The sequence below is a fragment of the Vulpes vulpes genome, chromosome 14, assembly GCF_048418805.1.
Source record: "Vulpes vulpes isolate BD-2025 chromosome 14, VulVul3, whole genome shotgun sequence".
NCBI lineage: Eukaryota > Metazoa > Chordata > Mammalia > Carnivora > Canidae > Vulpes > Vulpes vulpes.
In genome coordinates, this window is record NC_132793.1 from 108,606,504 (window position 1) to 108,616,634 (window position 10,131).

Sequence of the window (10,131 nt, forward strand, 5' to 3'; positions counted from 1 at the left end):
CCTGTGTCCCTGTGAGCAGGGACCATCCGCCTCATACTCGCCTGCCCCCTCGAATCTCAGTCAGTGAGATTATTATCAGTTTGCAGACTGGAAGGGGATAAAAGCACCCCGTCCCAGCCCTCCACCCCCAGCCCCTGGCCCAAGGCTCAGCACCGAGTGGAGAGAGGCAGTCAGCACTCTGCTGCACCCATGGCTCCGATCGGTCCTCCCAAACTAGAGAGCTCTTCAGCAGGTCCCAGAGGAGATGAAATATTGGCCCAACGGAGGGGTAAATTTAAAATGGCATCATTGCCCTTCCCATCCATCATCATCTGCACACAAGCCTGGGCTTCTCCAGAGCTGCTCCGGTGGGACGTGGAGGCTCGGCCTGGGGAAGACCACACAAATCAAAGCGCCTGCATCCCGAGGTACTCTCCTACCATGCCACATCTTATATTTTAGTTTTATTTATGTATTTGAGAGAGAGAGAGAGAGAGAGAGACTGCCCAAGTGGCAGGAGGGAGAGAGGGAGAAGCAGACTCCCCACAGAGCAGGGAGCCCTACTCTGGGCTCAATCCCAGGACCCTGGGATCATGACCCGAGCCGAAGGCGGATGCTCAACCAACCAAGCCACCTAGGCACCCCCACGCCACATCTTATTACTGAGGCTGCAGAGAGCATCTCCTCTGGCATCTACAGATAACAGAAGTTTGAGAAAGATTTTGAAGAAGATGGGCAAGACGCAAACTTTGCTTTTCTCCCTGCCCACCTGCCCCCCAGGCTCTGCTGCCGTGGCTATGTGTCCGCGAAGGGGAGGACAGCCCTCCCCACCGACATTCCTGGGGGAGCCCCAGACCCCAGACCCCAGACACGACTGAGGAGCGTGCAGACCCGGCACCCTTCTGCTGGGCCCCTCTGCAGACGCTCTGAGTCTTTGGGGCCCCAAGGACCAAGCCGGCCACCGGGCCCTCACCCACACTCATCTATCATCCACGTACAACAGAAATGTATTCTCTCATAGTCCTGGGGGCCAGAAGTCCGAAGCCCACAGCCCTGGGTGGGAGTCAGGTGTCAGTAGGACCGGTGTTTCCTGGGTGGGGGTGAGGTGCTCTTGGGGAGGGGCCTTGCTGCCTCTTCCAGCTTCTAGGGGCTGCAGCTGCCCCTGGGCCTGGCTCCATCTTCACGCAGCCTCCTCCCCGTGAGTGTGCGTGTGTCCATGTGTCCGATCTCCCTCTGTCTCCCACTTACTAGCACACATGTATAATTGCATTTAGGGCCTGCTTGGGTAATCCTGGGTAATCTCAGTATCCCTAACAAACCACATCTACAAACGCCCTTTCGCAGCCAAGGTCACAGCTGTATGTTCTCGGGGATTAGGACCTGACATCTTGGGGGACATTGCCCAGCCCACAACCCCCACTGCATCCACATCAGCTCTCTGATGCAGCAGCATGGGCCCAGGCTCCTCTCCACTTCCTGGGCACATGGGCCGTTTGCTCTCAGCCCGGGTGAGGCCAGCCCTGTGGCCAGTGGCTGCAGAAAACAGGCTTGAAGCCACACCTGGAAATCATCCTGGGAGATGAATTCAGAGGGAGGATCCCAATAGTGTCTCAGTGTAGAAACCTCTTCACAGGGGTCATCTGCCTGCTACTTGCACACCTCTCCTAACAGGGAACTCACTACCGCACAAGAACCCTTGCCCTGTCTTTCTCTGCTCCTACCATCCCCTTTCCTTGCACTCATAAGGCTGTGCAGTGAGACTGGGCCTCGGTGAAGCCTGTGAGCCTCAGCTGAGCAAGAGGCCAGCTTGTTTGAGAAACCGTCTGTGACAGCCCACTCAGTACGAGCAAGAGGCAAGCTCCAGGCTGGTACACACACTCGAGGCTGGAGCCGGGCTGCCCCTGGCATGCACCTCTCTGATGGAGGGGGCTTTGAGCCGTGAGCTGAGTAACAGCAAAGTCACACAGGGGTGGTGTGGTTGGGTCTCACATGCAGGTCCAGCCTCACCCCAGGGGTTGTGTCTGGGGTGGGCATGATCACACCCCCGCCTCCTGGTCTCCTCTGCCTGCTTCTCCCCATGTTCCCTCCTTGGGGTGAGCTCACTGAGGCTGGCCAGAGCCTGCCTGGGGACAGCTATGTGCATGGGGCAGTAGGAGCAGGCGGGATGGAGGAGCCCAGGATAGGGGAGCCCGGGATGGGGGAGGTGGCTGGATTGCTGAGCTCCCAGGCCTGTCAAATCTGACATGCTGGTCACCCAATGTCACACAACACCCCAGCTCTGTGCCATTGAATGGTGTCAGGTCATGGCGGCTTTCCTGAACACTCCACACCTGAGGGGGTGTGGTGTAAGCCTTGCTTCTGGGATCCAGTCCTGCCTGAGACCCTTAGAGGCCTCTGACTGTGTGTGTGCCCCGACACTGATGGCAAGCCAGGAACCATGCCCCCTGCCCCCACCCCCGGCCACGCTGTCCTCTGCTCCCCTGCCCGTTGGCCGAGCCCCCAAGGGTGTGGTCCTACATCATGGCCCTAGGTGGCCGGGTCTCTAACCTCACTCCGTGCATGCCGCCCATGTAGGCCCCTCTTGTGCTTACAATTCTTCATGATCACTGAAGTTTCTTTGCAGACTCACCAGCCCATTGGAGCACCCCAAGAGGACCCATTTGGCAGGGGTCACAGGGCACCAGTGAAGGCAAAGATCTGTGGCCGCAGTTTGCAGGGTGGGGCTGGGCCCGCAGTCCACAGCGACCCCCCCCCCCGTGGCTCACGGCACAGAGACAGGTGTGCAGAACCAGCTGTAAAATAAGTCTTGTGTCAATGTGTCCACTGAGTGTCCGAATCATCTCACGTGACATTCCTGAGGCCAGGGGAGGACAGGCTGAAACAAAACAGTTTTTTGGACCTAAATCTATAAATACACCAGATTCTGCTGGAATTCTGCTTCTTTCGGCGGCAGCACAGCGGAGGTATCCACCTAAGGCTAATTTATTCTGAAAGCTTAAAAAGCAGAAGCCACGCAGGGCCTGGATGCGTGAGTCCTGTCCCGAGAGCACCACCATGAGGAGACTTCTAGAACTGGCTCGAGGTAACACCCTTCTGGGGCAGCGATGCGCAAATATGCACCTTCTCCCCTAAGACCTCCCTGCGTCCCTGCACCCCACACCATTCAGAGGACAAACACAGTGCCTTAAAACAAGGTCTCTGGTTTGGGGGCTACCATGGGGTGGAAGTGAGGTGGGCTTTAAGAGAGCCTCCTCCCCATTCCCCAAAATGCTTGTTAGGCTGCATCCAGGGGAATTCAGCATGCACAGCCTGCCCCTCGCCCCCAAACAGGGGACCTCGGCCCAACAGCCTGGGCTCAGGCAGACTGGTGGGCCCAGGGCTCTGCGAGGGGAGTGGTTGGGTGGTCCCTGTGGCTCATTGCATGCCCCAGCCAGGGCCTGCTTTACCCTTGGTCCACAGACTAAGGACTTGGGCTTCAAGAAATTCAGCCACTCCATCTGTTCTATCTATCTATTTGTTCGACAACTACTGATGTGATACAGCCGGGCATCAAGGCCCCACTCGGGGCTCAGGAAAGAGCCCAGTTGGGATCCCTGGGTGGCGCAGCGGTTTGGCGCCTGCCTTTGGCCCAGGGCGCGATCCTGGAGACCCGGGATCGAATCCCACATCAGGCTCCCGGTGCATGGAGCCTGCTTCTCCCTCTGCCTGTGTCTCTGCCTCTCTCTCTCTCACTGTGTGCCTATCATAAATAAATTAAAAAAAAAATTTAAAAAAAAAAAAAAAAAAAGGAAAGAGCCCAGTGGACTTGGACCCAGCCTTGGCCACGAGGGGAAGACAGGGTGGACGGTGAACACTTGTCATGACCTATTACACCAGAGAGAGGCGCTGGGTGAAAGAGGGGTCCCGAGTCCCTAGTGTCCTTCTGGACCTCCCTTCGTGGTCCTGCATAGCCAGAGGGAAGGAGGATCACTGAGCCCCAAGGACCTAAAGTGGCCTTCAGAATCCATGAAGGACAATACAGTGTCACATCAGGCCCCAGTGCAAGTCCAGCAGCCTCAGAATCCAGGGGCGGCCAGGCTTCTCTGTTGTGGTGGCTGTTTCTGAGCTTGCACCGTGCAGGAGGCCAGTGGGAGGGGGAGGAGGGGGGCCCAGCCTGGCGGCTCCTGTAGATGTTTTGGTGGAAATCCACACACTTTCCACTTACTCTTCCGAAAACAAGAAGCAAGGTGGAGGGCAGAGAACTAAAATGTCTTTCCATCAGGGCCCAATCAACCAGGAGCTGTTTGCTGGGCCCCTGGAGCATGAGTTTCCTGAACGCCACTCTTTCCCCTCCCCATGGAAGGGGAACATCACTTACTGAAATGGCAGCTGAGAAGCCGGGGCTGGAGGAAGCTCAGAGTGGCTGGGTGTGTGGGAGCTGCTAAGACTTTAGTCCCACATCATTGGTCCCTCTCCCTGAGCGGAAAATGGGTCAGGGAGGGCAGGGGGTAATCTGCTAGCACCCCTGGGGGCACCGCACACTGCCTGCAGAGGCCAGTGACACTGTGACTGAACCTGACTTTCAGGTCAGAATTCCCAGACTGGGAAGGAGATCTGAGGGCTTCCTGGGCTGTTTCCTCTGGTTCCTGCACTGGTGGGTGGAGGCTTTCGCCCCAGGGAGGAGCTCCTCCTGGAAAGTGTGCAGAAACAGACCTTTCCCCGCATCTTCATGTAACGCCTCCAGGTGACACCAAGAGATGGGTGTCCCCAGGGGTGTGCTGGGCACCGGGGTCACAGCACCCACCACCACCACCACCACCACCACCACCACCACCACCACTGCTCAGGGCTGCTCAGGGCCTCCGAAAGCAGCTCCATCCCTGCCCTGCCCACTCCTGGGATGGTCACTAGTGGAGACATGGAGGCTGTCAGCAGCCAGTCTCCGGCCTCAGGGTACCCCAAGCCCAAGCTCCGGCCTTAGCCTCCTTCAGCATCTGTTTCTCCATAGGCAGGTGAGTGGACCAGAGACCCCCCAGCTCCCTGCAGCTCACTGGGCACACACACCATGAGGGCAGACTGAGACATCTGTTTCATCTGCGCAGCTGAAAAGTCAGTGCCCAGAAAGAGGGGGCCACCACTTCCCCAATGCCTAGCAACAGAGACCCCCCAGGGCAGGCCTTCCCCAACAGGCTGTGCACCCCACGATGCTTTGTACACTGGGCAACACCTTGTATTGCAGGAGGAACCCAGGCTCCAGGAGCTAACTGGCCCTAGGAAGACGGGGAGGGGGAGAGGGGTGCTGGGGGCGCATGGCCACCCCTGAAGCCCTCGTTCCCAGCCTTCTCCTGGCCAGGCTGATGAAAAATGATCCAAGAGCCTCTCCAGAAAGCAAACGAAGGGCTGTCCCGCTATGAGTCAAGACTAGGGGCAGTGTGCTCCCTGTAGCCAGCTCCGGGTCCTCCCTGGCCCCCTGGGTTCCAGTCCCAGGCCACTACTCCCCGGGCAGCCCCATGGGGAAGCAGCCCCAGAGAGGCGCTGATCCAGGGCTCCCCACGGTGGATGCAGAGCTGTGAGTGAGTCTCGTAGCCAGACTCACCTCCAAGGAGGGAGAGGCAGGTTCCTGGGACAGGAATGGGGTGCACCCCAGGGTGGGGGAGGGGGTGATTCCTCCCAGAGGTTCTGCTTAACGTCTCTGGGAGACAGCTCTGCAGAGCAGAGTAAACACACGGACAAAATAAATATATTCGGAAATAAATCAGAAAGTCTAAGCCAGCGGAGGAGGTGGGGGAGGCCTGGACTCCCTGCAGGGGTCCTGAAGCCCTGAAGCCTCAGCACCACCCTGACCATGCCCCGGGCTCTGCTCTGTCCCACCCCGGGGGACGGACGACTGCATTTCATTCCTTCCTGGAGACTCTGCAGCCTCCGCCTTGCCTCTCCGGGTCTCAAGGCCTGCCTCGGGCTTCTCAGGTCCGCTTCCCTGCCTCCGGGACTCCCCTGCCTCCGGGACTGGGACTCGAGGATCCTCCAAACCCTGGCGCTGGGAACCAGCGGTGGAGGGAGCGGTGGGCCGCAGCCCCTGCCTAGGGGGGCCCAGAGCCTCAGGCGCAGACCAGTGAACACGGGGTGCCGGATGTCACAACTCTGGGGCCACTGTGGGGCTCAGCTTCCCGAGAAGTCTCTATTGGGTGTAGTGCAGGGTGGGCGCTCTCCCCCAAAATCCCCCTCCCTGGCTCCTTCCCTCCATCCCACTCTCTGCCTCCCTCCCTCCTTCTCTCCCTCCCTCACTCCCTCCTGCTCCCACAGGCTCTGTCCCTCCCTCCCTCCTCCCTTCTCTCTTTCCCTTCCTCCCTCCCTCCTGGTGGGAGGTGTCGGGGCTTCAGCCGAGCCCGAAGCAGAAGAGTCAGCCAGCACACAGTGGAAAGGAAACTAAGTCCACAGGACCCCTCCCTGTGGCTGACGCGTAGTGCTGGGGCCAGACCCGCGTGTGTCCAGGCTTTGCCAGGGGAAAGCGGAGGGCCTGAGAGGTGATGGCACGCACCCCGGGATCTGCCCCTGGAGACCCTGGGGACATCCTCCTGACAGTTCCCAGGAGCAGTGGGCTCATCCCCGCAACCTAACCACTGAGATGCATCCCCTGGGAGCCAAGGGAAGCCAAAGAAGCCAAGAGCACAGGGACTTCCCTCGGCGGGAGCGGCAGGAGCAGAGAGCAAAGGGGCAAACCCCAGCCAAGCACCCCGACTCTGAGGTTCCACACAGGTGCCAAGCAGCTGAGCATCACAGCAAACCCCTCCTCCTACAGGTGCCATCCCTGGCCCCTGACCCCACTGTCCAGGGAAAGACGTCCAGGGAAGGGACTTCCAGGAGGTGAGGGGGGCGGTGGGAGGCCCCTCTGGGCTCCACACACTTACATTCTTTCGATTTAAGCGGCTCAGCCGGCTCCGCCCAGAGTTACCTCGCCAGCCAATTCCGTCCGCACCTTTCCCCCAGCGGCTCTGGGTCAGAGCTAACCCCAGCGCCACCCGCCCTGGACCAGGCCGCCCTCCCAGGGCCCCACAAGTTCCCCTCCCCAGGGTGTGCAGCAGGTGGCAGGCCAGTTGCAGTGGAAGAGTGCTGTCCTGGCCCTGGCCCTGGCCGTCGCCCCCACGGCCCCCACAACTTCTTCCAAGGCTGTGCTCAGCCGCAGAGGTGGGGTCCTCTGGGACCTCACCCCTCCCCCTCCTCAGGCACCACACCTACCTGCCCCCCACAACCATTAGTTCCGCTGTGAATGCACTGGATTTTGGGGGCGGAATCTGGCCTCCGTAGGGCTCAGTTTCCCCAGAGTCAGCTGTCCCCCCAGACTGTGAAGTGTTTCCCTGTGGTTTGACCTCAACAGTGGACCCCAGACCAGGAGCACCTCTTTCCCCTGTGTTTAATGCTATTTTGTTGTGCAGCTCGAACCATTTTCTCTTCTAGAGACTGGAGACAAGAATGGTCCTGACCTCGCAGGGCTGCTGCAGGGACTGGGTTACCCACCACCCTGTGCCTGGGGGTACTGACCTACGGGAGGTTGTGGGCAGCTGCAGGACCGTCCCATGCCTGCATCTCCCTCTAGGCATGAACAGGGTGGGGATCAGGGCTTAGCTGTTCGGAGAGGCTCTGCAGCACCTGCATCCTGCCATCTGCCTCTCAGCCTGCCTCCCAAACCCTGGCACTGGCCACAGGCCATTCCTTGCCCACTGCCTGGGCACGGTGACACCAAATCCTGTGCCTTACATCTCCGCTGACCCCCCAGCAGGGCAGGAGGGATCTCTCCTGTCACTTGGGCCCAGCTCAAATCCTCCTCCTCCCTCCCTGACACCTTCCCGGACCTCTTGCCTCTCTTGCCCCTCACACCGTGCAGTGTGCCCTCACTGACCTGCTCACTGCCTGCGTGACCCACTCCCGAAGCCTTGTGTTCATCCTCAGGGCACAAGGAATTTGATCAAACAGTATTTGCAGACAGAAGGAGTGAATCTCGGTTGGCAGCCACCTCTGTTAACCTCACCGCTGTCCTTGGCAGGAAACAGAACCTGGGGGCCGCGGGGGAGGAAGAATGGTGGAGGGGACTACCCTTCAGTGGGAGGGAATACCCTTCCCAGTGCAGCCTGCAAGTCACCTCCTCCAGACAGCCCTGAGCCCAAGTCCACCCAGCTCTTCCTTCCCAGCTCATGCCTAGTGTTGTTGCAGTTTGGTGCCTGGGTCCAGGGCAGGGTGCTGGCTGGGAGAGCAGAACCGGGGAGTCCGCAGAGCTGGCAGTCAGGGCGCCTGTTCAGGTCGTAGGCCCTCCTGGGGCAGTAGGGGAGCGAGAGAAGCCCTGCAAGCTCCTGCGCCCCAAAGGCCACTGTGTCATCACCCAGGCAGCCGGGTTAGTCCCATTTCATGGAGGCCACGCCTGAGGCTCGGGGTACGGAGTGGAGCGTGGCGTCACCCCTCAAACATGGGTACGACAACTCCTGTAGTGGGCTGTCCCCACGGTCACTGACCAGACCTGGAAATACACCCTCCGACCCCGCTGCACTCACTCACGGAGGCTGGAGAGCTGGGGCCTTCTACAGCAGCAGCAGGGGAGCAAGGCTGAGCGGCCCCACACTGGGCTCCCGCCACACCCTCTGGGCACGAATCCACTGAAACCACCAGGGTCCTCTGCCGCAGACCCTCTGTTTGTCCAGCCTGCAGCGTTTGTGCAAATTTTAAGCAGGATCGGGGCCTCCCTCGAGGTATCTGGGTTTCTTAGTTGGTTTCCCTGGACTTGGTTTGCTCTCTCCACGGAGGACACCTATGGCCGCACTCCCACTCACGATGCTGTGTGGACAACAGGTGGCTTGGGACTGGGGGCCGAGAATCACCCTCAACCCCATGGGTCCTCGCCTGGCTCCAGAAAATGTCTCCTCCAATTCTTTCAGACGAGGCGAGTCAGAGGAACCTAGCAACTTGCTGACCTGTCGCCACCACGGAAACGCAGGCCAATGACCACGCGCTGTGGGCGAGCACCGTAGTGGCAAGTTCCCGGGTACCCAGCACCCGTCCTGAGGTCATTTACCCCGGGCGTGGCTTGGGGTCCATTAGTCGAGGCCCCCAGCCCTCGTACCTGGCACAAAGCAGAAAGGGATGGCCCATGACTGCTGGGTATCAGAGTGCACAATAAGTGTTAAGCTTTTAGGGAGAAACCACTCTGGGAAATGACCTGAGGCAGGGCTGACTTCTGCACCAGCCCCTCCATTTCCACCGCAGGCCCCTCCCCGGAGGGACGCCCTGGGCCCCCTGATGCTCTCCAGGGCAACGCACCGCTGTGGGCAGACGCAGCTGGTCTCAGGGTCCCTTGGCCCCAGCCTGGAGGACCTATGTCCGTGAGTGACACACTGCCCAAAGCCTGAGGACACAGCCCAGCCTTTTGTGGGCCTTCAGAGCAGGATTTGACCTGTCCTGTCCCAAGGGTGGGTGCTCCCCTTGCATCTTGGGCTGTGGCTGGAGTGTGGGCCAGAGCTGCTGGCGTGGCACCGGCATTATCAGTCTCTCGCTTTACCTCTGCTCTCCTGCCCCATGGCCACCCTGAGTCCTCCTTACCACGCTGCCAGAGGCTGCCTTGGGTTCCACATCCCGGACAGAGAAACTGAGTCTTAGCAGACAGGAAGGGAGGCTATACGTGCCTCAGTTTCCCTGAGGGGACCTCAGGGAGTGATACTGTCTTTAAGTGGGTCAGGGCCTGTCGCCTGCAGGCCACAGCCCAGGCCTCGAGCAGAAGCAGAGCTCTGCAGCAAGCGCAGCAAAGTCCACCCCCAAGCCCAGGTGGTGGGGAGCCCCAGTGCCTGTGGTACCGACAGGCTCTGGCTCTGTGACCACGGCGACCGCAACCTTGCGGGGCCAGTGCTGCCCTCAACCAACACATTGCCTGCCAGCAGCGGCATACATTGTCACTATAGTCCCTATCATCCCCACCATGGGCCAAAAGCTTCAGCAGCAAGAACAAAGACCGACCCCGCCTTTGCCCTGGGTCTTGGCTATTGGCCCAGTGCTCAGGGCTCCAGCTTCTCCCCCAAACGAGGCCACCATCTCCCACCAAGGCAGCACCTGGACAGGGGTCCTGGGAGCTTTGGACACTGACCTGGGGCCCTCAGGCCTCCGTCCCTGGCCACCCCGCCTGGGTTCCCGGCC